The following is a 27,331-nucleotide window of genomic DNA, read 5'->3' on the forward strand; positions in this document are numbered from 1 at the left end:
TTCAGCAGCAAACTCTTTGCTCATAAAATTGCAGGAGCTGCCTGAGTCCAACAGCACCTTTATCTTTAGGGGGTGTCCATTTTGCAGCTCTAGCGACACTTCAATCACTAGAGCAGGTTGAGGAGCTTCTGGCATGGGCACTTTCACTGCTCTTCGGCCTGGCTGCTGTGCCCCGACTGTGGCAACCAGGCGTTGGCTTTTACCTGCTCCGGTTTTCCCTCCTCTCTTCCTTCAACAGCTCCCACCATCCCTTGCCATTCCTTCCTCTGGGGGCAGACTCTGGCAAAGTGACCTGGCTGTTGGCAGAGATAGCATTTCCGGGCGCCTTTTCCCTCCTTCTTTCCCCCCTCACTGGGTTTTGAAACTGCGCGCGCGCGCGCTGTTCCGATTTCCATCGGCTCTGCCGGCGGGAAAGTTGTCTCTGGAATGTCAGGAATGCGGAACTCCTTCCAGCGTTCCCCCTTCCCTTCCCACCTCTCCAAAGCTCTCGCCTCCTGGCGCGCTCCTATGGTCAGCGCAGATTTAGTCAGCTGATCCATAGAATCCGCCCTAGGACCCCGGGAAAGTTCGTCTTTCACAGCCGAAGCAAGGCCTTCAAAAAGCATTTGAATGGGTGCCGCCGATAAATCCCACCCCAATCTGTGAACCAGCATGGTGAACTCAGTCCAGTACTCACGGACAGATCGGCTTCCCTGCTTGCAAGCCATTAGCTGTCTGCGCACCACTCCCTCCTCAATATCGCTGGAAAACATGAGATCCATTGCACGAAAGAACTTCATGGTGTCCTTTAGGACGTCATTGTGCGTTGCCATCAGGGGTCGAACCCAGTCCCTCGCCCCCCTCTCAAGATGCCCAATCACGAAAGCCACTCGCGATTCCTCATCAGGGAATTCATCAAACTGCACATTGAGGGCATATTGCATCTCTGTCCTAAAGGCATGGTAGTCCTTGGGGTCCCCCCCCCCAAACTTCTGCACCAATCCTGGTACCTTTCTGTTGAACTGGGTGGCTCTCCCCTTCTTGTCTGCATCCTGAGCCCTTCTCTCCTCAAGCCTCGCCGTCTGCAGCGCCAGTTGGATTTCCAACGCTCGGTACCTTTCTTCCAAGCTTGGACCCGCTCCAACTCCTGCCTCTCCGGTTCCGGCTGGGTCGCTCATGATGCCTTCTCCTGCACAGGCAGCTTACAGAGACTGTCGGAATGCTGTGATGGGATGATTAGCTGCTTGTGCGTAAAATCGTGATCCCTCAGAGTTTGTGCAACTCCACAAACCTCTGTGTGTGACAGAGCTCCTCAGACATGTCTGCCCTAGTCACTTGCAGATTCCGACAGTGGTTGTTTTCGGAAGCGCTTCCAGCATAGAAGCTCCTTAACGGAAACACGTCTTCTGGACTCACGACGTGACAGCTTCCGGCGAGGAATGGGTCTCCCTATGGGAGCTTCTGACACCTCCCCGCTGTTCTCGCTGGACGTGTCCCTGAGCCCTCCCTCTTCCCTGCTAGTTCCTGCTTTAGCTGCTGCGTCTCTCTCCGCATTCATGAGACCTTCCTCCAGAGACCCATCTCTCCCCCTGCTGGTCCCTGCTTTCGCTGCTGATTCCCTCCCAGCCTCCGTGAGCCCTCTCCCCACCTGTTCCTCCGATGGCAGTTCCCTGACAGGTGGTTTCCCCCCTTTTCCATTTTTTGTACACATCCTTTTTTAATCTTAATTCAGTTAAAAGTTCTTTAGATAGCCACCCTGGCTTCTTTAGGCACCTTCCATGTTTCCGTCTCATTGGTATTGCCTGACGTTGTGCTTTTACTATCTCCCTCTTAACAAACTCCCAGCCATCATGAACTCCCTTTCCTTTTAGTATTGCTGTCCATGGGATCTCACCCAGCACCTCCCTAAGTTTTATGAAGTCGGCTTTCTTAAAGTCAAGAAATTGAGTCCTAGTATGCTTGGCTGCTCCTTTCCGCTGTATAGTAAACTTCAGAAGAGCATGATCACTCGCGCCTAATGATCCTTCCACATCTACCCCACTAACCAGGTCATCAACATTGGTTAGGACCAGATCTAAAATGGCTGTTCCTCTTGTTGCTTCTCCCACTTTCTGGACAATGAAGTTGTCTGCAAGGCCAGTGAGGAATCTGTTTGACCTTATGCTCTTGGCTGAGTTTGACGTCCAACAAATATCCGGGTAATTGAAGTCCCCCATTACTACTATCTCCCTTCCTTTTGCATGCTTGGCCATCTGTTCCAGGAAGGCATCATCTATGTCCTCCGTTTGGCTTGGGGATCTATAGTAAACTCCCACAATGAGGTCTCTGTTATTCTTCTCTCCCTTAATTTTGACCCAAATGCTCTCACTTTGGCTTTGAGGTTCTAAATCTTGGATCTCTTCACAGGTATACACATCCCTGACATATAACGCCACTCCTCCTCCTTTCTTGTCTGGTCTGTTTCTCTGAAATAGATTGTATCCCCCCATTATTACATTCCAGTCGTGGGACTTATCCCACCAGGTTTCAGTGATGCCTATTATGTCATATTTACATTGTCAGTCATCTCTCTTCTTTGTGTGTGGCAGGGAGGGCCTATGGGCAGTGGCGTAGCGTGGGGGTGCAGGGGGGCCGGCTGCACCGGGGGCAACATCTGGGGGGGGCGCTCACACTCGCAGCTCTCTGCCCCTACTTGGCAGGGGCGCAAATTACTTGCCTTGCCCCGGGTGCTGACAACCCACGCTACGCCACTGCCTATGGGGATATCCAGACACGGGTATGTTCCACTGTGAGGTACACCTCTTCTGCTCTGTGGAACCATACAAATCTGATATGGATAAGCAATTGCTATATGCAGCAAGGAAAGAGATTCTGTACCTATATAGGTTTTACTGGTTCTGCTCTGTGGAACCATACAAATCTGATATGGATAAGCAATTGCTATACGAAGCAAGGAAAGAGATTCTGTACCTATTAAGTTTTACTGGTTCTGCTCTGTGGAACCATACAAATCTGATATGGATAAGCAATTGCTCTACAAAGCAAGGAAAGAGATTCTGTACCTATTAAGTTTTAGTGGTTGGCATCTGTCTGTCTTGCGAGACAATGGAGTGTGCCTCTACCTTCGCAGCACTGAAATGACCTCCTTGGGGTGCAAACCTGGGCAGGGTGGATAATGACCCTGCCCAGATGACAAGACCCCCTCTCAGCCTTGCTGATGTGGTCCAAAAGAATCAGAGCAAGACGTTTGGCACCAACTTAGTTGCAGGGCTTATTCTTACATGACTGCCTGCTTGTTGATACCGATACAGTGCTACCTTGGTGTTATGGTTCCAAGGGGTTGCTCGTGAGCAAGCAGGCAAATATCTCCCTGGCTGGCTGTGAAAGTAAACTTTATCTGTCCGGAGCACCACTCGCCCGTCCCGTGGCTGACTCAATCGCTGGCAGAATCCGTGAGTGGGCGTTTCTTGAGCTTCCTCCAACAAAGAAGCTCCTTTACGCCCAGTTTGCACCGTCCCTCTCTGCGCGAATGCCTTCTGCGCAGAGAGGGCATGGGCAGTGGAGGACCCCTTCCCTCCTCGCTTCTCCCAGGCAAGGAGTCCTGGGACCGCCTCGCCATTTCCGACGTCTGCGCCTCCTCTCCACTGGACCCGGAAGAGGAGCTACTTATCCCGATCCCTGGAGGCTCTCTATAATGCATCTGGCTTTTGCTCTCTCCCTTCGGCACTGATGGCAGTTCCCTGACATCCACCCCCTCCTCAGGACCCCCTTCACCCCTGGTGAGATCCTCTGATGCCTCCTCCTCTCTTTCACCGACCGGCGATGCGGGGAATCCCCTAAAAGACCCTTCATCATCAGTAATTGGGCGTCAGAGACTCTCAATGCAATCATGCCTCTAGCCCTCCAATCTGCGGCAGTCCATGCATTCATGAGTGGGGCTGGGGTGTCCTCCGACACGACATGCCATAGCTTCTCATGCAGCAGCAGACTCTCCATTTGAAAGCTCCATGTGGCGTAGTTCGTCGCATCTAGGCAAGGAAATGTGAAAGCCTTGTTTCCACCCTGGGTTGCGGCCATCTCTGCCATTCTCTTCAGCCTGCAAATGCAGCCCACAACAGCAGATATTTATGACTGGCAAAGCACTTCTCTTTCAGGCTAATCGGCAAACTAGCAGCAAAACAGACAGACATGCCTAATTAGCAGCTGGACTTGACCCACTTTCCATCATGTCGCCATAAATCACACAATTCTGGACCCATAACCGATAACAGATCACAGGACGCTCCCCTTGTTCTCTGAGTACCATACACAGCAGCGACACACATCCGAAAGATATGTGCACACATTAGCAGAGTCAGCAAAAACAAGATTGTGCAGGAAATGTAGCATTAAGGATTTTACTTACAGCAAAGAAAACAAACAAACTGAAAGAATAATGGTGTGCTGTGGGAGCGTCTTCTCACACATCCTCTCTGTATGGAGAGAGAACAAAGAGCAAAAGTTGTCGATTTGACTTCCGCCCATATACATACAGTGGTAAGAAATGTAAACATTGGATCATGTGACCCTTTGCAATAGTTGGCAGTGAAAATACTGACAATAAGTACATCAAACATTAAAAACTTCCCTAACAAGGCTGTCTTCAGATGTCTTCTAAAAGTCGGATACAGTGGTGCCTCGCAAGAGGAAATTAATTCGTTCCGCAAGTTTTTTCTTCTTGCGAGTTTTTCGTCTTGTGAAGCACGGTTTCCCATAGGAATGCATTGAAAATCAATTAATGTGTTCCTATGGAAACCGCTTGCCAGGCTGGCGGTGCGGAGAAGGGCTTTTCTCCCCACCGCAAGCCTTCAGGACACGTACGGGAACAGAGGGGAAGGGGCGCAGCGCTTCTCCTCTGTTCCCGGGGCTTGCGGTGGGAGGAGGGTTTTTCCTCCCCACCGCCAACATTCAGAACAGCATTCTGAATGTTGGCGGTGGGAAGGAAAACCCTCCTCCCACCGCAAGTCTTCAGGACAGCCATCCGAAGGCTGGCGGTGGGAGAAGGGCTTTCTGCCCCACCGCCAGCCTTCGGAGGAGCCTTCCGAAGGCTGGTGCGGGGAGAAGGGCTTTCTGCCCCACCGCCAGCCTTCAGAGGAGCCTTCCGAAGGCTGGTGCGGGGAGAAGGGCTTTCCGCCCCACTGCCAGCCTTCGGAGGAGCCTTCCGAAGGTTGGCTCGGGGAGAAGGGCTTTTCTCCCCACCGCCAGCCTTCGGAGGAGCCTTCCGAAGGCTGGCACGGGGAGAAGGGCTTTCCGCCCCACCGCCAGTCTTCGGAGGAGGTCTGAGGACAGTGGGGAAGACGCGCTGCGCTTCCCCGCTGTCCCGGAGATTTCCCTATGGGCTTTCGTCTTGCGAAGGAAGCCCATAGGGAAATTCGTTTTGCGAAGCGCCTCCAAAACGGAAAACCCTTTCGTCTAGCGAGTTTTCTGTCTTGCGAGGCGTTCGTCTTGCGGGGCACCACTGTAGTTGTTTATTTTGTTGACATCTGATGGGAGGGCGTTTCACAGAATCTGCCATACTAATCTGCCCGGGCAGCCATGGGCCCTCTGAGAGGTTTTTTTGGGGAACCACGATGCTCTCGTGGTCTCGCCCTTCTTCAAAGCACTGGGGCTTTTTCAGCTGAAACAGCTCCCGGCTGCCATACCAGGAGACCAACCGGAAGTCAGCACAAAATTGCATATTAATTCCACGTTCCTAAGGTCATTCCCTGCTGGTGTCAGGTCTGGGAAATGTCTTCTTTGGGGGACCACACTGCAGGGGTGGGGTGGGGGGGCATCTGAGAAGAAGCAACCTCTGCTACTAAATTGCAACTGGGGAGCTAGGCACTGGATATCTCAAGGGGGTCAGTTGTCAGACATCTCTCTTCTTTGTGAGTGGCAGGGAGGGCCTATGGGCAGTGGCGTAGCGTGGGGGGTGCAGGGGGGCCGGCTGCACCTGGCGCAACATCTGGGGTCGCGCTCGCACTCGAAGCTCTCTGCCCCTACTTGGCAGGGGCGCAAATTACTTGCCTTGCCCCGGGTGCTGACAACCCACGCTACGCCACTGCCTATGGGGATATCCAGACACGGGTATGTTCCACTGTGAGGTACACCTCCTCCTTTCTGCTCTGTGGAACCATACAAATCTGATACGGACTAGCAATTGCTATATGCAGCAAGGAAAGAGATTCTGTACCTATTAAATTTTACTGGTTCTGCTCTGTGGAACCATACAAATCTGATACGGACAAGCAATTGCTATATGCAACAAGGAAAGAGATTCTGTACCTATTAAATTTTACTGGTTCTGCTCTGTGGAACCATACAAATCTGATATGGATAAGCAATTGCTCTACAAAGCAAGGAAAGAGATTCTGTAACTATTAAATTTTAGTGCTTGGCATCTGTCTGTCTTGCGAGACAATGGAGTGTGCCTCTACCTTCGCAGCACTGAAAGATTCCCCCTTGCATATTAATTCCACGTTCCTAAGGTCATTCCCTGCTGGTGTCAGGTCTGGGAAGCGTCTTCCTTTGGGGACCGCACTGCAGGGGTGGCGTGGGGGGGCATCTGAGGAGAAGTTGCTTGGAGTTGGGGGGAGTTTTTTGGGCCCAAACAAAGCACAACACTGCAAAACAGAGGGAGGAGGTTTGGTGAGGGTTGACTCACCAATGGGCACTACATTGGCAGTCCTTGAATCAAAACATGGAGGTATCAAACAGCCTTCACACCCAGCAGTCTCATGTTAATGTCTCCAATGCAACTGTTGAACATTTTGCAACAGGATGAGAGTTAAGCATCCTCCGCCACTACGTTGCAACTGGGGAGCTAGGCACTGGATATCTTACGGTGGTCAGTTGTAAGTAATCTCTCTCTTTTTTGTGCGGCAGGGAGGGCCTATGGGGATATCCAGGCAACCGTATGTACACCTCCTCTTTTCTGCTCTGTGGAACCATACAAATCTGATATGGATAAGCAATTGCTATACGAAGCAAGGAAAGAGATTCTGTACCTATTAAATTTTACTGGTTCTGCTCTGTGGAACCATACAAATCTGATATGGATAAGCAATTGCTATATGCAGCAAGGAAAGAGATTCTGTAACTATTAAATTTTAGTGGTTGACATCTGTCTGTCTTGCGAGACAATGGAGTGTGCCTCTACCTTCGCAGCACTGAAATGACCTCCTTGGGGTGCAAACCTGGGCAGGGTGGATAATGACCCTGCCCAGATGACAAGACCCCCTCTCAGCCTTGCTGATGTGGTCCAAAGGAAAGCAGAGCAAGATGTTTGGCACCAACTTAGTTGCAGGGCTTATTCTTACATGACTGCCTGCTTGTTGATACTGATACAGTGGTACCTTGGTTCTCAAACTTAATCCGTTCCGCAAGTCCATTCCAGAGGGATTGTTTTCCCATAGAAACTAATGCAAAATGGATTAATCCATTCCAGAAACTTTTTTTAAAAACCCTCTAAAACAACGAGACAATTGATCCATAAAATGAAAGCAATAAACAATGTACAGCAGTCACACAATCAATCAATAAGTAGCTGAACTGGGTTCCACACAGTCACAAAAGCAAAACAAAAAAGAGCCGCAAAAATGAAAAATATATAGCAAAAACAGACAGACATCAGCGTAACAGTCAAAACGGAAGTGTGGCACTCAAATCGGAAGCATAACACTCAAAACGGAGAATCTTCGACTTCCGAAGAAAGTTCGCAAACCAGAACATTTACTTCCAGGTTTGCAGTGTTTGGGTTCCAAGTCGTTTGAGTACCAAGGCGTTTAAGAACCAAGGTACCACTGTAATTCATTTTCAAAAGCACTTTCCCTGTTACATGCCAGCATGAATAAACAGCAGACTGGACACGAAGAAAGGGTTTAATTTCCTTCATGAGTGTAAATCACCCCAAGAATGAGATAAGCCAACAGGCGCATGGTCAGCCAAGCCAGTTGCTATGACAACAGCCTATTGCCACCCATATAAGTGATTCTGGCACATCAGCTCATTGTGTCCGGGGTCTTGTGCTGCGTGTTGGGGTCAGGCTTGTGAAGTGAGGGAGTCTGTTCGGAAGTATTGATTTGGAGTCTGTGTTACGTCTTCAACTGCTGGAGCAGCAGAGATACTTTCTACTGGTATGTATATATCTGCAAAAGCTGTATGTATCAACATCCAGAACTGTTTTACTGAAGCCTTGTCTTCTGCCACAGTAAACGATTGGGACCTTAGGCTGCCTCTGTGGGGTGAGCGGAACTGGGGGCAACTTCCGCTACCTGGGTATCTCACCTCAGATCGCCAAGACATCCCCGTTCCAGACTTTCCTCCTTCTGCAAGGCAGGTTACTCATCTCCTGGAGTAACGTTGCACACAGAAGCTAAGGTGGCTGAAAATGAGGAAGAATCAGTCCCTTCTCCACCCACCGCAATGAAGACCCAACAAGTGTATTTAAAATCCTGCTAATGTTTTGACCTGTTTACAATGATTTTGTGTATACATTATAAACATTTCCCATTCTTTTTAAACTTCTTGATTCCTGAGCTTCCAGACGTATGGCTGTTTTGTGGTGGCTGCAATCGTGGCAGAGGAGGAGGACGCAAAGGGGGGGAGGGAGTTGAGGGGCGGGGCCAGAGTGAGAGGGGCGGGGCCTCCATCAAGGTCATGATGTTGCATCAATGCAAAGGGGAGCTACGAAGGGTATAAAGAGCCAGGTGGTCCAGGAAGGAGTCAGAAGCCAGGAGAGGAAGACAGCCTGCGAGCGGGATTTGCAAGCCCACCAAGATGCCTGAGACCTCTCTTCTAGTCTATGTCCTCTGCCTACTCACCTTGTCTTCGGCATGCTATATCACAAACTGCCCTCGGGGAGGAAAGAGATCAGTCTCAGACATCCAGAATTGGCATTGGCGAGGAAAGAGAGAAGTCATAGAACGCAAAGAATACAGACTGGTAGGGGGGAGAGAGAGAGAGCGGGAGAGAGAGGGGAGAGGATCTCAATTGATGCACCTGCAAATCTCAATTGATGCGCCTGTCTCTGAAAGGGACTGCTTCTCTGCTCCTTTGCTGGGGGAATTGTTCCAAAGGTGTCTTTGTGTCCCTAATCCCTTTTCTGCTTTGCTCTGCCTCTCAGACCTGTTTCTGCTCTACAGGGATGGAGCACTGCTCCTTATGGAAGAGAGAGAGGTGCTGCAACTACTGTAGCAAAAGAGTGAAGGAATGCTCCCTCAAGGCTGCAGAGAAGACCCTTCCTTTAAAGCAGTGTTTCCCAACCGGTGTTCCGCGGCACACTAGTGTGCCGTGGAACGTTGCCTTGTGTTCCGTGGGAGGGAGGCGGGCGAGTCGGGCGGCGAGAGGCAGGGCGGCGGCGGCGAGCACACGCGGGGCGGCGAGCGAGCTCCCTCCCACATCCCATCGCCGCTCGCTTCGGCCAGCCTACTGGAGGAAGGCGCGAAAACCTCGCGCATGCGCAGGCCTTCCGCCTGCGACAGCCCAGTAGGCCGGCCGAAGCGAGCGGCGATGGGATGTGGGAGGGAGCTCGCTCGCCGCCCCGCGTGTGCTCGCCGCCCGACTTGCCCGCCTCCCTCCCACGGCACACCAGCCTACCTCCGTGGGAGGGAGGCGGGCGAGTCGGGCGGCGAGAGGCGGGGTGGCGGCGGCGAGGAGAGGCCGCCCAGCGCGGGGCTCTCGCCGTCTGCCTACCTGGCTGCCTGCGAGCTCGGCGGGCAGCGCTTCCGCCCGCAGCGCCCGCCTCGCGGCTCTCATTCCCTGCCCCTGCCAAAGCTCACCCAGCCAAGCCGCGCTCTCCTTCCTGCCTCGCTTTGCTGCCTCCTCCCCCCCCACCCCAAAGCTTGGAGGTTCCCCGGCAGGAAGGAGGGAACTTAATCCTCTCCAAGGGCTGCGGAAAACAGACATGCAAATGGGGGCTTGCCAGCTCTTCAAGCGCCGCCGGCTTTCTTCGGGAATTACCGCCCGCCGAGCCCGGTAACGCTGACAGGCCGAGCCGCGGGGCTTGGCAGCGCAGCCGGCAGAGTGTGGGAAAGGGCGGCCACCACGCGCCGGGCAAGGCCAGACTCGACGGGGAGGACACCGGCAGCAGCGCCCCCCCCCCAGAAACCCGCTCCGGGCAGGTAATTCACAGAGAGTGGACAGAAGGAAGCCTTAAAGGCTTCCTCTTCACAGAGAGTTCTTGCTCCTCTTCCTGGCAAAAGGGCTGCTGAGACCCCTTCTCTCTTGGGTGCCGGTGGGTGCTGTGACGTTGACGCTGCTGTGGCAAGTGCCTTTACTTAGCAGAGTGCATTCCCCTTTACACAGGAGGGGAGGGAAAAAAATTGAAACTTACACTTTCGTGCGTCCCTCCCGGCGCGACGCTGCGCGCTGACGTCACGGGGCTGTAATGGTGGTGTGCCTCGAGATTTTTTTCATCAAACAAGTGTGCCTTTGCCCAAAAAAGGTTGGGAAACACTGCTTTAAAGGACATTTAAAGCGCACCCGCCCCAAATCCTGGGAATGGCAGTCTACCCCTCACAGAGCTACAATTCCCAGGACCCTTAACAAACTACAATTCCCAGGATTATTTAGGTGCTTTAAAGGTGTTCTGAACACACGGGTTGTGTGCTGCCGTAGATTTATATGTCTATATGAGAGGGAGATAAGACAGTAAGCATCTTAGGAAAGACTTTAATTTAGTAATGGTGCAGGGATCTCGAAGCACAGCTTTCAACCTTCCATGCCGGCCCATTTCTGTTGCCTGTGTTAAGTGCTGCTCTTCTCTGTACTTCTGTTCCCTAGAGAAGCTTGCAGGGCTAGCAGAGCCAAGTGTGGTTGCTTGGGGTTCAGATTTGGCCCACAGCTTGCCACTAACCCATAGGTTAGACATGTGTCAGTGTCTTCATTTATCTGTGAGCTGGACATTGTGAAACCCTCCCTCCAGGGAAGCAACAAGGTCATGCTCTGTGCACAACTCATGCACTAGAAACATTGCAGATTAGATTTTAAAGTATTTTTCATACCAGCACTTGTACTGAAGCATTTACTCCCTTTCAACGCTCTTTTCCAAGCTGCATGGCAGGTACTCTGCCTTCCTGCAAGACCATTCCTTTGCAAGGGCCTCAATTTATGCCTCACTAATTAAATGTGAGTGCAGTGCAAGCCTAGACATAGCGACTCAAAAGTAAGCCTTATTGAGTTCAGTAGGACTTGCAACCAGGTAAGTAAGTACAGGATGGTAAAGTAAAGCAAGGGTGGGGATGCTGAGGTCCTCCAGATGTTGTTGGACTACAACTCCCAGTATCCTCTGGGGCATTTGGCCATGTTCTCTGGGGTCTGATGTGAGCTGCATTGCAACACCAGCTAGAGAGCGGCACGTCCCCCATCCCTGACTTTAAGCTTCAGCACCTACTTAAAACACTTTTCTTTTATTCAGATGATTTTAATACTTTTTGCAAATTGCTTAAAGGCTTCCTTACAATCAAGCGGGATATAAAATTTGTTAAAGAAATACATATTAATTGGTTGTGATCAGCTTGTTGAGCCAAACGTTCACATTGGCACTCGGTTCAAATGAAGATTCCTGGTGTGATTGGAGTAAAAAGAAAGTCCATTTCTGAACTTTGCTAAATAGAAAACAGATTCAGAGAGAGGCACATCACTCTGCCTGGTAGATGTGGTGAGAAATATAAAATATAAAATGATTAACTAATACAATGCCTGTATGAAATGGGGAGAGGGAGAGCAATGTGACCACCTGGAACTCCTTCGAGAAAAGGTAGGATATAAACGTTGTCATAATCATGATAATGTGTATTAAATTCAGTGTGTCTACCCTGAGTAACGTTAAGTGGGATGTCACCCATGGTGTTTAGACCTAGGACAATATGCATAGGACTGTAGCCTCAAATGGTTTTGAAAGGGGAATTAGAGAAATCCATCCTGGGGGATGTACGATTTATTGATTTGGCGTGACCCCCGCTAATTGATTTACGGTCCCCAATTAGCTCTTTATGGCCGGTCCGGCACACTTCCTCTGCGAGACTCTGCTCCGTCTCCAGTCGCTCCAGTCACGCCTCAGCAGAGTGAACACAGCGGTAAAACTGTCACTTAGCTTCACTTAGCTTCCGACAAACACACAGAGCCCGGTTTGTCTATTTACAGTCCTTTTTCTTCCGACATTCCCCAGAAAACCCCTGGGCTCACCGCAGCCATGGCAAACTGCGACCTTCTCCCTCAAAGAACAGAGAAGAAGAGAGAAAACTCCTCCCAGCTTCGAAAGCTGACGTCAGAATGCTGAGGCATCATGGGAACAACTTAACCTGTTAAGTTCCAAACCCCATAGGGGACAGGTCTGTGTTAGCCAGCATGGTTGGATGAAACCTTCAGCTTCAGAGGTAATATACCTCTGAATACCAGTAGCCAAGGCAGGGACAGGGATTCCCCTGCTTGTGGGGTACTTGGCAGCACCCGGCTTGTTGCTGTGGGACAGGGAACGTTGGTCTGGATGGATTTTCGTGAGCCCTGCTGGATCAGACCAAACACCAATCTAGTTCAGCATACCTGTAGTCACGTTGCCGTAGCCAAACTCGAACTCAGCACCACCCATTCTCTCTCTGTCTATCTCTCTGTCTCTCTCTCTCTCTCTCTCTCTCAGTGCATCACCTGTGGTCCTGAAATGAAAGGAAACTGCTTTGGCCCCAGCATCTGCTGCGGAGAAGAATTTGGCTGCCTCATTGACACCGAGGAAACTCAGCGCTGCCTGGAGGAAAATGACCTGCCTGACCCCTGCGCATCCGGCTGGAAGTGGTGCGGTGAAGACGGGAGATGTGCAGTGCCGGGCACATGCTGCACTGTCGGTAAGGGTATCCGTGTGCGAGAGATGAAGCTCAGCAAGAGGGGGTGCTGGAGAGAGGAAGGGGGAATGTGAGTCAGAAAAGTCAAGTGGAAAACCACCGCCAAGGCAAAGACACATTAACAAGTCATGACCAAGGATCATTTAGTACAACCCCTGCAATGCAGGAATCTCAACTAGATCATACAAGACAGAGGACCATCCGACTTACCATTAAAAACTTCCAATGCCAAGCAGCTCCTACACTCAGAACGTTCTTCCTAATGTTTAGTCAGACTCTTCTGTCTTGTATTTGAATCTATTGCTTTGGGTCCTGGAGCAGCAGAAAAGAATCTTGCTGCGTCTTCCATGGGGCAGCCCATCAGATATTTGAAGACGGCTCATCTCACCTCTCCGTCTTCTCTTCCCCAGGCTAAACATACCCAACACTCCTTCAACCATTCCTCATCAGGCTTGGGTTCCAGACCCTTGGTCACCCTGTTCGCCCTCTTCTGAACACATTCCAGCTTGTCAATATTAATCTGTGGTGACCAGAGTTGGACACAATGATCCAGGTTGGGTCTGAGCAAGGCAAAATAGAATAGTATTGTTACTTCCTTGGACCTGGACACTAGAGTTCTGTTGATGCAGCTTAGATTAGCATTCACTTTTTTTGCTGCTGCATCACACTATTCTCTCATGTTAAGCTTGTGGTCTCTACTAAGACCCCAAGATCCTTTTCACATGTTCTGCAGTCAAGCCAGGTGTCACCCATCCTATATTTGTGCACCTGGTTATTCCTGCCTACGTGTCAAACCTTACATTTGTCCCTATGGAAATTCATTTTTTAAAAAAGTTTGGGCCCAGTTCTCCAATCTGTGAAGCTCATCTTCAGTCCTGATTCTCTGAGGTTTTAGCTACCCCTCCCAGTTTGGTGTCATCTGCAAATTTGATGACACCCCACTTGTCCTTTTCTCCCAGGATTGCAAGGAACCATTGGGGAGTTCTTTTGGGCCTCAGTTAGTCAAACAGCTACAAATCCACCTAACAGTTCACATCCTCTAGGCCACAGTTTACCAGCTTCACTGCAAGAATACCAGGGGAGACTTTGTGACCAGCCCAAAAGGCTTGCCAGAAGATTAAAGCACAGGAATTTTTATATTTGTTTACTCTTTTCTTCCACAGAGAGCTGCACCGAAGATGAGGAATGCGTGCGTCCCTGAAGTCCGCGGGGAGGCAGCCTCCAAAACATCGGTTCTCCAACTTGTATTTCAGAACGCCCTCAGAAAAAGAAGAATCCAAAGAATATCCTAAATAGCGTAAAGAAAAAATAAAAATTTGGAGACGGAAATGTAAACACACAGCAAATAATAAAAGTCTTTTATTGCATTGTGTTGCATGTTTTGTCCTGTGTCATATATGCAGGGAAACGCTTGATATTTTCAAATACATGGTGGGGAAACTTTGGGCCCCTTAACGCTGGTGTTTTATTGCAGCTGTGTTCTGGACACAAATCCACACTGGTAGTGAATTTAGCCTGCTTTAGTTGGTTAGAACAATAGAGTGCAATTATTTTGCTGTAGAGGGAAGAAAGAAAACCATGATGAGAGGAAGCCAGTAATTAAAAGTTCCTTCCCCTTTCAGGGAAGAAGAAGGCTCAATTCTAAGACAATTTGTATGTACCGTATTTTTTGCTCTATAGGACGCACTTTTCCCCCTCCAAAAATGAAGGGGAAATGTGTGTTTGTCCTATGGAGCGAATGCAGGCTCCTTGGCTTCAGCGATAGCAACGCGAAACCTCCGAATCACAGAGGGTGCGCTCCCTCCGTGCTTTGACGTGCTTTTGATGAGCACCGACCCCTCTCACTCTCCAGGCTTCAGGAGTTCCCGCCGTGCTCCAAAGGCTTGCAGGCTGAAGCCTCAAGCCCGGGGAGCGCAGCGCCAACTCCCACTGCACTCCCCGGGCTTCAGGCAGCTATCCACAAGCCTTAGGAGCGCGCCCCCAGCCCCGCAAGCTCCGGGAGCGGCAGCAAGGCTGCACGCAACCTTGCCGTCGCTCCCGAACCTGTTCTGGTGGCTGGGGTCGGGGGAAGCTTGGGCTTCCCCTGCCCCAGCCCCGCGGCTAAAAACCAAGCCAAGACAGCGAGCGGGATCCATCCCGCTCTCTGTCTTGGCTTCTGCCAAAGCCACGCACAGCCTCTCCCGGCTGGAGAGGTTGCGCACGGCTAAAGAGGAAGCCAAGACAGCCAGTGGGATGGATTTCGCTCGCTGTCTTGTCTTCTTTGCTCTTTGGGGCTGGGGGAAAAATATGTTTTCCCCCTTTATTCCCCCCCCCCTAAAAACTAGGTGCGCACTATGCTCCGGTGTGCCCTATGGAGTGAAAAATACGGTAATGCTTCAGCTGCCCCATGCAATTAAGATAAAATTAGAGGCACTTTGGAAGCAGAAGCCTGCAATTAGGAAGCAATTAGAAGCAGAAGTCACAAGAAGGAAACTTCTAATTCAGATTGCAGGGGAATGCTGCTCAACAGAATTCCTTCTGAGTACAGTAAATGTAATAGAAGGAGCTTGGCTTTGGGAATGGGCATTGCCTGATTATATAGCATTCTATATAGTGTTGTACCTAGGGACGCGGGTAGCCCTGTGGTTAAACCACAGAGCCTAGGACTTGCCAATCAGAAGGTTGACGGTTCGAATCCCCGTGATGGGGTGAGCTCCTATTGCTCGGTCCCTGCTCCTGCCAACCTAGCAGTTCAAAAGCACATCACAGTGCAAGTAGATAAACAGGTACCACTCCGGCGGGAAGGTAAATGGTGTTTCTGTGTGCTGCTCTGGTTCCACTTTCAGATGTGTTATGTACTGAGCTGAATCCTAGAACAATAGGATCCATAATGCAGCAGTCTGATTGGTCCGCAGGAGCCACCCAATCCAGCTCCAGGTGGAAGTGAATCAGCGACCTGATTGGCCTACAGGAGCAGCCCGGAATTAGCCAATTACGTGGGGCCCATTGTGTAAATAATGTATATATAGCTAGACGTTTTGGGGAAAGTTTCATTCATTGCTACTATGAGCTGAACAAAGAGCATGAAATTCACACTCAACGCCGAGTATATTTCAAGACGATTGTAGAAAAACACCACAAAAGGGCCATAACTTGAAGATAACCTCCAAGCACCAGCCACCCTGACCTAGCATCTCCTTTATTCTCTTCTGAGTCAGGAATAAAAGGTCTTGCATGATTGCCGCTCTCTCTAATGCAACTGCTTTTTCAGTAATTTCCTTAATGCAGTCTGGAAAACTGATCTTCTTCCTTACCTAACAGCTGCCTTTAAGCCAAGGTGGTTATGACCAGAACAACATAACAAATTAGCGTTTCCCTCTTGCTGGGCTTGAAGAAGAAAACCAACTTAAGGGAAAGCAGAGCTGGTGGAATGGTGTTAAAAAAGACAAGCTGGCCTTCAGATTGGACCACACTCTGCTTTTCAGACCTGCTCTTCATCCAGATTAATCGGTCATTCGGACAGAGTAGTCAGCTGCAAAAGAAGACAGGACTTTGCACCTTAGTATTTAGTACTATGAAAGATGCAGGAGTCTTGTCATTGCTCTATACTTAGGACCAATGAGAAATACCTAGTGCCCTTGTTCTGTTAGTGCAATGATTTATGTGCACGGTAGAAATACCACCCTCCCTTTCTCCACCTCTGCCCACCTCCTGCACTTTCCCCAGACCTGCCCTGGAGGGTTGGAGGAAGCCCAGAACAGATTTAACAGAGCATGGGATACAAAACCAGAGGTGCCACAGTCTCAAATTATGCTTCATTTGGAGATCTGGTTTTGGTAGGGGCAAAAGCTCAAACCCTCCAAGTGCCCCTATTTTCAAGGGACAGTCCTGGATTTATAGAAGCCGTCCTGGGTTCTGATTTGATCCCAGAATGCCCCACTTTTCCTTAGGATGTCCCTGTTTTCATCGGAGAAATGTTGGAGGGTATGGGTATTGGCGACCCCCCCCCCCCAAGTCAAGGAGATAAGTAACTCCACAACCTTTAGAAGGCAGCCCTTGATAGTGTAGGAGTGCAAATATCCAGAGATGTAGTGATCAGGTGGGATTGCTATGAGGAATTATAACAAATATAGAGTAAGCCATCTGTGTCAGCAATGAAAGCATTGCGTTGACTGGGTTTAAACTATTTTGATATGATTTTTGATCAATCTACACCTCTGCATCTCTGGCCCTTTTGACTCTACTGCCCATTTCTCTCTCCTCACGTCACGTACACAGCAGTACACAGCAGTTGCTTCGCCAGGCAGGCATCCTGTGCCATAAAGATAGTAGGCAAGTTACTTTGATGTAGTTTTCTTATATATAATCTTAAAATGTTAATCTTGGAGCCAGGAAACAGATCTCACATGAAGGTGGTAGTGATCTGGTCTTTCTGGCCATCCTTCTTATCATGTTTATTTCTCACCTCTGGGGTTGCCAGATGCACCCCTTTGTAGTTCTCAAGTTATTTACTACCCCTTTGTAGTTCTCAATTTATTTACCCCAAAATATATGCATGCTAATTAGTGTTGTAGTGTAACTTTTTCCCCACGTGGGTTTGATGAAATGCTGAGGAAATATGATTGGTTCTTACGAGCACTGTGTAAAAGATTCTTTTGCTAATAAAATGGCCTGGTGAGGGGTGTTGTGTACGCACTTTCTCCGAGAGCCTTGCTGGTCAAAGCCTCGTGTCTTGTTTTTAATCAGGGTCCAGTCCTTCCTTTACTTTGCGAACGCAACAGATAGGGAAGATTTTTTAAATTGTTTAATGTTTTATTATGTTTTTATATACGTTAGAAGCCACCCAGAGTGGGCAGGGTATAAATAATAACATTTATTATTATTATTATTATTATTATTATTATTATTATTATTATTGACGTCCCTATTTTCATTGGGGAAATGTTGGAGGCTGTGAAATCTGTCCACAATACATTCTCTGTTCCTCCTCCCCAAAGACCTGCAATACAATCACTGCCCTTCAGAGTTGCTGTATTAATAGGTGAATTTGGTAAAGGTAAAGGTAAAGGGCCCCTTCATGGATCACTGCCTTGCCGTGGCGAAGGGGCTTGAATAACTCAGAGAAGCTATGAACTATGCTGAGCAGGGCACCCAAGATGAACAGGTCATAGTGGAGAGTTTTGACCAAACGTGATCCACCTGGAGGAGGAACCAGCAAGCCACTCCAGTATCCCTGCCAAGAAAACTCCATGGACAAAGACAACAGGCATATAAAAGTTATGACGCTGGAAGATGAGCCCCTCAGGTCGGAAGGCGTCCAACATGCTACTGGGGAAGAGCGGAGGACAAGTACAAGTAGATCCAGAGCTGATGAAGCGGCTGGGCTAAAGCCGAAAGGACGTTCAGTTGCGAATATGCCTGGAAGCGAAAGGAAAGTCCAATGCTGTAAAGAAAAATATTGCATAGGAACCTGGAATGTAAGAACCATGAACTTGGGTAAGTTGGAGGTGGTCAAAAATGAGATGGCAAGAATAAATATTGACATCCTGGGCATCAGTGAACTAAAATGGACGGGAATGGGCGAATTCAGTTCGGATGACCATCATATCTACTACTGTGGGCAAGAAACCCGCAAAAGAAATGGAGTGGCCCTCATAGTCAACAAAAGAGTGGCGAAAGCAGTACTGGGATGCAATCTCAAAAATGATAGAATCATCTCGATACGAATCCAAGGCAGACCTTTTAACATAACAGTAATCCAAGTTTATGCACCAACTACTGGTGCTGAAGAAACTGAAATTGACCAATTCTATGAAGACTTACAACACCTTATAGAAGCGACACCAAAGAAGGATGTTCTTCTCATTATAGGGGATTGGAATGCTAAAGTAGGGAATCAAGAGATAAAAGAAACAACGGGCAAATTTGGCCTTGGAGAGCAAAATGAAGCAGGGCAAAGGCTAATAGAGTTCTGTCAAGAGAACAAGCTGGTCATCACAAACACGCTTTTCCAACAACACAAGAGACAACTCTACACGTGGACATCACCAGATGGGCAGCATCGAAATCAGATTGATTATATTCTCTGCAGCCAAAGATGGAGAAGCTCAATACAGTCAGCAAAAACAAGACCTGGAGCTGACTGTGGCTCAGATCATCAGCTTCTTATAGCAAAATTCAAGCTTAAACTGAAGAAAGTAGGAAAAAACACTGGGCCGGTAAGATACAATCTAAATCAAATCCCTTATGAATACACAGTGGAAGTGAGGAACAGGTTTAAGGATTTAGATTTGCTAGACAGAGTGCCTGAAGAACTATGGATGGAGGCTCGTAACATTGTACAGGAGGCAGCAATGAAAAGCATCCCAATGAAAAGGAAATGGAAGAAAGCAAAGTGGCTGTCCAATGAGGCCTTACAAATAGCGGGGGAGAGAAGGCAAGCAAAATGCGAGGGAGATAGAGAAAGATACAGGAAATTGAATGCAGATTTCCAAAAAATAGCAAGGAGAGATAAGAAGGCCTTCTTAAACGAGCAATGCAAAGAAATAGAGGAAAACAACAGAATGGGAAGAACCAGAGATCTGTTCAAGAAAATTGGAGATATGAAAGGAACATTTCGTTCAAAGATTGCCATAATAAAGGACAAAAGTGGTAAGGACCTAACAGAAGCAGAAGACATCAAGAAGAGGTGGCAAGAATACACAGAGGAATTATACCAGAAAGAAATGGATGCCTCGTACACCCCAGGTAGTGGGGTTGCTGACCTTGAGCCAGACATCCTGGAGAGTGAAGTCAAATGGGCCTTAGAAAGCACTGCAAATAACAAGGCCAGTGGAAGTGATGGTATTCCAGCTGAACTATTTAAAATTTTAAAAGATGATGCTGTTAAGGTGCTACACTCAATATGCCAGCAAGTTTGGAAAACTCAGCAGTGGCCAGAGGATTGGAGAAGATCAGTCTACATCCCAATCCCAAAGAAGGGCAGTGCCAAAGAATGCTCCAACTACCGCACAATTGCACTCATTTCACACGCTAGCAAGGTTATGCTTAAAATTCTACAAGGAAGGCTCAAGCAGTATGTGGACCGAGAACTCCCAGAAGTGCAAGCTGGATTTAGAAGAGGCAGAGGAACCAGAGACCAAATTGCAAACATGAGCTGGATTATGGAGAAAGTTAGAGAGTTCCAGAAAGACATCTACTTCTGCTTCATTGACTATGCAAAAGCCTTTGACTGTGTCAACCACAGCAAACTATGGCAAGTTCTTAAAGAAATGGGAGTGCCTGATCACCTCATCTGTCTCCTGAGAAATCTCTATGTGGGACAAGAAGCTACAGTTAGAACTGGATATGGAACAACTGATTGGTTCAAAATTGGGAAAGGAGTGCGACAAGGCTGTATATTGTCTCCCTGGTTATTTAACGTATATGCAGAATTCATCATGCGAAAGGCTGGGCTGGATGAATCCCTAGCCGGAATTAAGATTGCTGGAAGAAATATCAACAACCTCAGATATGCGGATGACACAACCTTGATGGCAGAAAGTGAGGAGGAATTAAAGAACCTTTTGTTGAGGGTAAAAGAGGAGAGCGCAAAATATGGTCTGAAGCTCAACATCAAAAAAAACGAAGATCATGGCCACTGGTCCCATCACCTCCTGGCAAATAGAAGGGGAAGAAATGGAGGCAGTGAGAGATTTTACTTTCTTGGGCTCCGTGATCACTGCAGATGGTGACAGCAGTCACGAAATTAAGAGACGCCTGCTTCTTGGGAGGAAAGCAATGACCAACCTAGACAGCATCTTAAAAAGTAGAGACATCACCTTACCAACAAAGGTCCGTATAGTAAAAGCTATGGTTTTTCCAGTAGTGATGTATGGAAGTGAGAGCTGGACCATAAAGAAGGCTGATCGTCGAAGAATTGATGCTTTTGAATTATGGTGCTGGTGGAGACTATTGAGAGTCCCATGGAATGCAAGAAGATCAAACCTATCCATTCTGAAGGAAATCAGCCCTGAGTGCTCACTGGAAGGACAGATCGTGAAGCTGAGGCTCCAATACTTTGGCCACCTCATGAGAAGAGAAGACTCCCTGGAAAAGACCCTGATGTTGGGAAAGATGGAGGGCACAAGGAGAAGGGGACGACAGAGGATGAGATGGTTGGATACTGTCTTCGAAGCTACAAACATGAGTCTGACCAAACTGCGGGAGGCAGTGGAAGACAGAAGTCCCTGGCGTGCTCTGGTCCATGGGGTCACGAAGAGTCGGACACGACTAAACGACTAAACAACAACAACAAAAGGTAAAGGGACCCCGACCATTAGATCCAGTCATGACCAACTCTGGGGTTGCAGCGCTCATCTCGCTTTACTGGCCGCGGGAGCCGGCGTACAGCTTCCGGGTCATGTAGTGAAATATACTCGGAGTCAAGAGTGGATTTCATGCTCTTTATTCAGCTCATAATGGTGAGGAGGAATGAAAGTTCCCCCAAAATATTTGCTTTATATACATTATTTACACTATGGGCTGCACGTGATTGGCTATTTTTGGGATTCTCCTGTAGGCCAATCAGGTTGTGGGTTCACTTCCACCTGGAGCTGGATTGGGTGGCTCCTGTGGACCAATCATGCTGCTGCATTGTTCTAGGACCAATCACACTGCTGCATTCTGAATCCTATTGTTCTAGGACCAATCAGACTGCTGCATTTTGGGTTTTTTTATATAATAATTTTTATTAAGTTTTCCATTTTAACAACCCAATCAAATCACATTAAATATTCCAAATTGTACAAATACATATCATAAAGTCCAAATATTTTGCCAAATTATAATTTTTTTGTTGGGGGTTCCCATGCTTCGAGTTCAGTGGGGTCCAATCATCTCATGTTTCTACTGCCTTGAGTGTCCAATAGTCCTTTCTTTAAATCTTCTTGTTGTAATCCTTCTTTCTTTCATAGCCTCTGAGTTGTTTCCACAGGCGAGCTGAAGTGAGCAATAATATACTTCTGTATGAACTTTGTATGACTCTCCTTTTTTTTTTTTTTTTTTGCAGCTGGTCCTCACACGCTGGTGTTTATGCTGAATCCATCCAAAGGTCCTTCTCGGGTGGCAGACGCCATCTTTTCTCAGTTCCGATGAAATAAAATCTAGGCGTTTGCTCATTAATTTTCTCAGACAGGTTGCACCAAACATTAGTCTTTCCAGAGGAGGTTTGCCAAATCTTGAAATACAGATATAATATCAAAGTAAGAGCTTGCCTCCCCCTATGACTATCAATCTCTGCAACTCAGTCTGTCTCATAATGGTGGATCCCGATTAACTAGTGTGTACAGGAGAGCCTTTTATCTTCTTCCAAATATTTCAAAGAACAAAGGCTTTAGTTAATATTATTATTTCCACACAGTTTATATTTTCCGATCTCACTTGTTATAAGTAATGTAGACGGTTCTTCGGGGGGGGGGGAGGGTTGTTAAGTAGTATTGTAGTAGGAAAAGAAAAAGTTTTACCCCCCCCCTCCTTTCTGTTCCGTTTCAACATACCAGCATAGATGTTATTCTTTGATATTTTCTTTCTTCCACTCCATCACTCTTGGCACCTCAGTGGCTGGCTTAATTAGCAGATTAAATACCCTTTCTTCACTCGAAGCATGTCCATAATTCTTATATCCAATCTTTTATCTTAAGAAATGGAACTTGGAGCGCTCACAGAGACAGCATCCAGGAGATCTGAGCTCCCTCGAGGGCTTTCCATCCAGTGTCCCCACCCCCTCCTTCTTTATGAACTTGGGGGTGGTTTGTGGGCAGCCGCAGATGAGACTGCATCTTCCCTTCCACCGGGAAGAATTTGGGAGGCTGATTACTTCCATCTCAGCCTCTAAATTACCTCGTGTGAGCTGGAGAGAAGGTATTGTCGGCCATCTTCCGTGGCGCCCCTAGCGGAACCCCCCCAGACTGCTGCATTTTGGATCCTATTCAACTCAGTACATAACATGTGACCAGCATGACTAAGCTGCTTCTGGTGAACCAAACAGAGCAGCTGTTTACCTTCCCGCTGGAGTGGTACCTATTTATCTACTTGCACTTTGACGTGCTTTCGAACTGCTAGGTTGGCAGGAGCAGGGACCGAGCAACGGGAGCTCACCACGTCACGGGGATTCGAACCGCCAACCTTCTGATTGGCAAGTCCTAGGCTCTGTGGTTTAACCCACAGCACCACCCTAGCAATAATACAGTAACATGCAACCCACCACTAAATTTGATGCTGTTGTTGTTGCTGTTTATTGTCTTAAACATATATATAATTGAGAGACCGGCTTATCCCTTAAACACCCAGCAGAAGGCCGTGGTCCACAGGGCAGTTTCTCCTGTAAGTTCCCAAGATCTCAGAGCCCCTCTCTGGAGTAACTCAGACCAGGGCTTTTAGTGTGGCTGCCCCTGTTCTGTGGAATAGCAGTCCTGTCATGATAGGACAGACAGCTGCCATCTGCCCTTTCTGGAAACAGCCAAATGCATTTTTGTTCTGACAGGCTTTCCTGGCTGGCTAAGTGGATTTTTACCAAGAGTGTCAACTTGTCAGGGTTTCAGTCTTGTTTCAAATGCATTTGTTGCTTTTTTGCGTCTTTAACTGTTTTTAATTACCGTATTTTTCGCTCTATAACACGCACCCGACCATAACAATCACATAGTTTTTAGAGGAGGAAAACAAGAAAAAAAAAAATTCTAAACGAAACAGTGGATGTATGATTTTTGTGGTTCATGCTGTGGCCACAGACATGTGATCTGACGGTGAGTTTGGAGTAGCCCAATGCAAAAATCCTGAGGATCCATGTGGATCCATGCTTTGTAACCACGTTTTAGGTGGGGAGGGAAGGAAAAGCACTCAAGGGACAAGGAGCACGCGTGGGGTGTGTGGAGAAGGATGCTGCTAATAATGCAGGCGAGGGGTTTAAGGGGAGAAGGAACACGCGTGGGGTGGGTGGAGAAGGATACTGCTAATAATGCAGGCGAGGGGTATAAGAGGAGAAGGCTCCTCTCCTCTCCCACTTTGCTCCTTTGAAGCAAGCAGGCTCTGCTTCTCTCACACCTCCCCGGCTTAGCAAGCTGAAAAACTTTGCTGCTATTTAGTGAGCTGAGTGGGGAGGAGAGAGGGACAGAGAGCATGGTTGCTTTAAAGGAGCCAACCGGACAGGAGCCGCTTACACTTGTGTAAGCGGCTCCTCTCCTCTCCCGCTTTGCTCCTTTAAAGCAAGCAAGCTCTCTGTCCCTCTCTCCTCCCCACTCAGCGGCTCTTCTCCCGCTTTGCTGTTTCAAACCAAGCCACGGAGGAGGGAAGGAAGGGGAACCATGGATCCTCTGCTCACGACTACAGTAGATCCCCCCGCCATCCGTAGGCATTTGCTCCATAACACACACAGACATTTCCCCTTACTTTCTAGGAGGAAAAAAGTGAGTGTTATGGTGCAAAAAATACAGAATCTTCGGTGCACATCACCTTGAGGAGGCAGCTTAGAAGGCGATTGATAAATCAGTTATGATTAGAATAAGAATGTTTTGAGAGATGTTAGTTTTAGCATGGCAGTGGATGGGGCAGCAACCTCACAGGCGGTGATGATCTCTCTTATGGGAGCAAAGCCTTCATCAAATTAATCACATGAGGAGGGCATTGGCTCATTTGCACAGGATCTCTTGGCTCATTTGCACCGTGTTGTGCTATGAGCTGCTGTGCTCTGCCTCTGTTCTCCTTCCCTTGTCTGCTCCTGTCTAGCTTAAAGGCTGGAGACGCGGGATAGCTTTTTCCAGAGTTAAAGTTCACTGAACAGGGAGAAAAGCTGAATGATTTATGGTGCGTACTTTGATTCCACTTCTGCCTTAGTTGGGTGAACATACACAGTGGTACCCCAGTTTTCAAATGTCTCAGTTGACGAACATTTCGGTTTTCAAACACCGTAAACCTGGAAGTAAATGCTTTGGTTTTCAAACATGCCTTGGAAGTCGAAAATGCGGCCTCTGTATTGAGTTTTCCAAATTGAGTTTTTTGTTTTCGAACTTTTTGGAAATCAAAACGGTCTTCCAGAACAGATTACGTTCGAAAACCGAGGTATCACTGTACAGTGGTACCTCGGGTTAAAAACACCTCAGGTTACAAATGCTTCGGGTTACAAACTTTGCTTACCCAGAAGTAGTACCTCGGGTTACAAAGTTTGCCCCAGGATGAGACTGGAAATCGCACAGCGGTGGTGCGGTGGCAGCAGCAGGCCCCATTAGCGAAAGCGCGCCTCAGGTTAAGAACGGTTTCGGGTTAAGAATGGACCTACGGAATGAATTCACATTAGTTCAGATCTGCTTAAGTAGAAGAGACAATGAGACCACAGACAAAAAATATTTGCACTGGTTTGTCATCACTCTGCTTGAGAGAAAGTGGATGTCTGGAGGAATCAGGGCTTGCTGAATGCAACCTCTCATAGAATCATAGAATCTTAAGAGTTGGAAGGGATCCCAAAGGTCATCTAATCTCAGGTAAAGCATCCATGACAGATGGCCATCCAACCTCTGCTTAAAAACCACCAAGGAAGCAGAGGCCACCACCTCTCATGGGAGTCCATTCCACTGTCGAACAGTTCTTACTGTCAGAAAGTTTTTCCGAATGTTTAGTCGGAATCTCCTTTCTTGCAACTTGAAGCCATTGGTTTGAGTCCTACCCTCCAGGGCAGGAGAAAACAAGCGTGTTCCCCCCTTCATGTCACAGCCCTTAAGATATTTGAAGATGCCTATCATATCTCCTCTCAGTCTCCTCTTTTCCAGCCTAAACATACCCAGCTCCTTCAAGTGTTCATCATATAAGGCTTAATTTTCAGCCCCTTGATTATGCAGCTGTTAAGGATGAAGAGGTCTTCCCCTGGGTTGGGAGAGAGCTGCCCCCCCACCTCTGTTTTGGGGTGCCTATCAATAATGCACACACACCACAAATGCCTATCCTACTTTTCTACCAAGGCAGCTTTCAATAATATTGAAAGACAATCAATCATAAAATATGTGCAGAATCTGGGAAGTGATAAACCATTTTCACTTTTAGCCACCAGCTAAAGCCACTTTCAGGGATGCGGGTGGCGCTGTGGGTTAAACCACAGAGCCTAGGACTTGCCGATCAGAAGGTCGGCAGTTCGAATCCCCGCGACGGGGTGAGCTCCCGTTGCTCGGTCCCTGCTCCTGCCCACCTAGCAGTTTGAAAGCACGTCAAGTGCAAGTAGATAAATAGGTACCACTCCGGCGGGAAGGTAAATGGCATTTCCGTGCACTGCTCTGGTTCGCCAGAAGCGGCTTGGTCATGCTGGCCACATGACCCGGAAGCTGTACGCTGGCTCCCTCGGCCAATAAACCGAGATGAGCGCTGCAACCCCAGAGTTGGGCACAACTTGATCTAATGGTCAGGGGTCCCTTTACCTTTAAAGCCACTTTCAGATGCTGATCAAGGAACATACCTACTGACCTGTCCCAACCTAGCCGTCCTTCAAAGTTTGCATGATCCAAAGATGAATCAGTCTGAAAGCAAGGGAAAGCATCCCTAGATCATTAGACATTTGTACTGCCTCAGAATGAGAGATTGTGCATGGTCGCAATTTCAGGTATGCAAAGGTGGCAAGAGTTTGTAGGACAAGAATTTTATCATCCCTGCTGTCCCACCAGGGCCGTCTTAAGCATATCCGGCGCTGTGGTCCAAAGATCCCCCCGGCGCCCCCCCCCGGCAACTCCAAAACAAGGGAGAGGGTGGTGGAAAATCTCCTCTGCCTCCCCCACTGCCCCGATCCCCAGCGTGGTAGTGGCGATCAAGCAGGAAAACGTGCTGGCAGACATACTCTCCGGCGTCAGGCGCCCAAAAAGGCAGCCCAGGAAGGCTGCGCGACCGGGAGCAGGGCCATCTTTAGCAGAGGCTTGGGAGGGAAGCTGCGCACCTGCCAGCCAAATAGTTGGCGGAGCGCAGCTAGCGAGGCGTGCAGGGAAAGGGGAGGCTGCCAGCAAAGCTGCGCAGCTCCCCCACTCTCTAGGGTGCCCCTGAGAGGCTGGCGCCCTGGCGCAATGTACCACTAACACCAATGGGAAAGACAGCTCTGTGTCCCACAGCTGCAAAGTTAATGGAATTCAGTTTGAAAAGCTCCACTTTGGGACTCAGATACATTAGTAAAAAAACAGTGATTTGAATGTGCTATAAACATGCAACACCAGATGTTGGCAGCCTCTCTCTGAGCTGGCTGATAGCAGCACCTCCTCGGACCCTCAGATGACTCCTCCGGTAACAGGAACACCAACGCAGCATTCTTGAGGAGCAGGTCCTGGTGCTGTGGACTCACAGCTGCTCATGTGAGCACCCAAACCCAGCAGAGTAAAACAGAAGCGAAGCTGCGGAGGTTTTGCAGCACACCTAATGTATTTCTACTAATTAGCCAAATAAAAGAACATAACAAACATGTACGAGAGGAGCAGCTGCAAATTTCATCTGCAAATTTTTATTTTTTCTTTATGCTATTT

At 48.4% G+C, this 27,331-nt stretch overlaps 1 pseudogene across 1 annotated transcript; it reads left to right on the forward strand.

Annotated features, from left to right (window-relative positions):
- Nucleotides 1-8,729: 8,729 nt before the first annotated feature.
- LOC308594459 (oxytocin-neurophysin 1 pseudogene) lies at nucleotides 8,730-14,200 on the forward strand (annotated as a pseudogene). Its single transcript, XR_014013357.1, has 3 exons — nucleotides 8,730-8,940; nucleotides 12,635-12,836; nucleotides 13,997-14,200. The product of XR_014013357.1 is annotated as an oxytocin-neurophysin 1 pseudogene (transcript).
- Nucleotides 14,201-27,331: the final 13,131 nt, after the last annotated feature.

The sequence above is a fragment of the Podarcis bocagei genome (assembly GCF_964188305.1).
Source record: "Podarcis bocagei genome assembly, chromosome: 9".
NCBI classification, from domain to species: Eukaryota; Metazoa; Chordata; class Lepidosauria; order Squamata; family Lacertidae; genus Podarcis; species Podarcis bocagei.